The 2,946-nt window shown below is 41.5% G+C and overlaps 1 protein-coding gene across 1 annotated transcript in view; it reads left to right on the top strand.

Annotated features, from left to right (window-relative positions):
• Zc3hav1l (ZC3HAV1 like) overlaps positions 1-1,244 on the top strand; it is an 8,944-nt gene extending 7,700 nt beyond the window's left edge. Inside the window, 1 exon segment of the mRNA XM_075953710.1 lies at positions 1-1,244. This exon segment is cut by the window's left edge and continues 1,687 nt beyond it. The gene's annotated coding sequence lies outside the window, so the exon portion shown is untranslated.
• The last annotated feature ends 1,702 nt before the right edge of the window (positions 1,245-2,946 follow it).

Below are 2,946 nucleotides of genomic sequence, written 5' to 3'. Positions count from 1 at the left end.
CTAGCCAGAGCTACAAAGGGAGACCCTGTCTCAAAAAGAAACTACATTTATTATTAGTAGTACTTATACTTTGTCATTCTCCTGTATATATTTGCTGTAAGCCATCCTAAGTCCTCAGAGGAATGCTCAGTGCATACCCTTTACATCAATAGAAGTGGTAGACAGTGTTGGTTTTTTTTCATCCACCACCATTGTGCTCTTATAGAGAATGCTTATTGGTCTGTAGTCATTGTTGCAATATGTTATTCAAGTCTCTAATATTCCATTTTAATGTTCTCTTGGCATTTAGTCTACAGAATTGTCTTCTTGTGTGTCTGTATGATACTAGGAGTGTGCTCATGTGTGCTAGACAAGTGCTCACCACTGAGCCATATCCTCAGCACTAAAATGGTCTGTAGCTGTTACTGGACCAAGTCTGGCTGCTCACCCCCATGACAGGCGAGTGAAGTTAAGAGATGTGGTACTGAGACAAAGCTTCTTAGAGAGGGAGGTTGGGCTGTTCCAGAGTCTCTTCTGCTGGGGAGCTCATTTGGGGTCGGTTTATTCAAGTGGTGATGGCTGGCCTTGGATGCTCTGTTAAGTGGGGGGCCAGGTAGTGTGCACTCACTGCCTAGTCTTGGGGTGTTTTTCACTTCTACAAGTCTCAGAAAAAGATGAGTATTTCCTTGGGCTTTACTTTTCAAATTAGTTCCGCAGCACACGGCTGGAGGTAAGAGAAACAATGCCACTAGAAGGTGGTGGCGCGTGCCTCTAATCCCAGCACTCAGGAGGCTAAGGCAGGTGGATCTCTGAGTTCGAAGCCAGCACGGTCCAGGACAGCCAGAACTGTTTGTTATATGGAGAAACCCTGTCTTGGTGGGGGGAGTAGCGGGGAGAAAAAAAGAGTTCAATGCCAGCTTTTGTAACACAGTGAGTTGAGACCTGCCTGGCTACTAGAAATCCTGTCTCAAAAAAACAAACAACAAATGGTTGTTAGTTTTAAATTCTTTATTAGGATAAGAGAAATACTCTATTCTTATTTGTTGGAAGCCGAAAGCTTGATAAAATGAATCAATCTCTTAATGGAATATTATTTTAATCACTTGCATGATTGATCGCATTAAATGTTTTTATGATATTAAAACATCCTTAAGTTCTTGTGATAAGCTTTGCCTGGTTATGGCATATATTCTTCTAATGTCATTTTTTTCTCCTTGCTACCCATCAGTTCATTCATAAATAAAAATCATTTATATTTTATGGCATATATAGTGATTTTCTTTTTAATTTTATTGGTATCTGGTCAAAGTATAAATTTTATTTTAAGTAACTTTACAGCTTCTGTTAATTGGTTCATGATTTATTTATTTGACTTTTTTATTCAGGGTTTCACCCTGTATAAAAGGTGACCTGGAGCTCCTGATCCTCCTGCCTCAAATTCCCAGGTACTGGGGTTAAAGGTGTAAGCCATCATTCCCAGCTTCGTTTTCATTTTAAAATTTATTTATTTTTAGCTTGGCTTAAGCCTTTAATTCCGGCACTTGGGAGGCAGAGGCAGGTGGATCTGTGTGAATTTAAGGCCAACCTGGTCTACAAAGCAAGTTCCAGGACCGCCAGAACTGTGACACAGAGAAACTCTGTCTTGAAAAACAAAAAACAACAAAAAAATTTATTTTTATTATATATGTATGCGCACTTTCATGAGTTTATGTGTATCACATGCATGCAGGTGGCCACAGAGGCAAGAAGAGGGCACTGGATTCCCTGGAGCTGGAGTTACAGATGGTTGTGAGCCACTGTGTGGATGCTGGGAACCACCTCAGGTTCTGCTAAGAGCAGCAAATGTTCCTACTCACTGAGCCATCTCCACAGTGTTCAAAGGTGTGGCCTTTGGAAGTGGATTAGATCCCGAGGACTCTGGCCTCATGCATGTATTCACATGTTTATGGGTTCAAAGCATACTGGACTATTGGGAGACATGGAAACTGAGACCTGGGCCATAGATGGAGAGCAGACCCTTCAAGGGCCTATTATGTTCCTTCTTCCTCCATCTCTTTCCTCTCAGTTTCTTGGCTGCCATGAGTGGAGCAGCTTTGTGCCACCATATGCTCCCACGATGTTCCGCCTCACCACAGGTCCAGAAACGGCAGAGCCAGGTGCCCGTGGGCTGAAACCTTTGACTGTGAGCTAAAAGAAAGCTTTCCTCCTTCCAGCTGATTTCCTCGTCTGTTTGCTGCAGGATGGGATGCTAACTGATGCAATGCAGATGAGTTAAGAAAGTCATAATTGGGCTGGAGAGATGGCTCGGTGGTTAAGAGCACTGACTGCTTTTCCAGAGGTCCTGGGTTCAATTCCCAGCACCCGCAGGACAGCTCATGACTGTCTACAATTCCAGTTCCAGGGGACCTAACACCCATGGCAAAAACAATACACATAAAAAATTCAATTTAAAAAAGAAAGTAATAATTAACCATAATTATTTAGGGTATAAAGACAACTATGCTGGCTGGTGAGATGGTTCAGTGGGGAAGGCCACTTAACCACCAAGCCTGAGTGATTCCCAGAACCCACATGATGGAAGGTGAGAACTGACTTCTGCAAGTTGCCCTCTGACCTCCGTGTATATATATGTGTGTGTGTGTGTGTGTGTATGTATATGTGTGTGTGTATATATATATATATATATATATATATATATACTCATAGGTAGTACGTGATAGAAAGAGAAGGACAGAGGTAATCACTGCTAATTTGTTAAATATTTTTAGCTTTTCTCATACATCTAATCTTAGATATTGGGGCTGTATCTGCCTATTTTGGGTGTTTTAAGCAGTTCCCTGTATTATTGAAAGCATTGGCAGTTTTATTAGATGGTTGTATTGCACCTTTGTGTGTCATGGAATCATAGTTCTATTGTTGGATGCTTATTCGCATCACTTTAGTCTTTAAGGCAGTGCCTATACTTGT

Source organism: Microtus pennsylvanicus, chromosome 19 (genome assembly GCF_037038515.1).
Source record: "Microtus pennsylvanicus isolate mMicPen1 chromosome 19, mMicPen1.hap1, whole genome shotgun sequence".
Lineage (NCBI taxonomy): Eukaryota > Metazoa > Chordata > Mammalia > Rodentia > Cricetidae > Microtus > Microtus pennsylvanicus.
The sequence above is the reverse complement of the archived record's forward strand: the minus strand, read 5'-3'. Positions and strand labels throughout refer to the sequence as shown.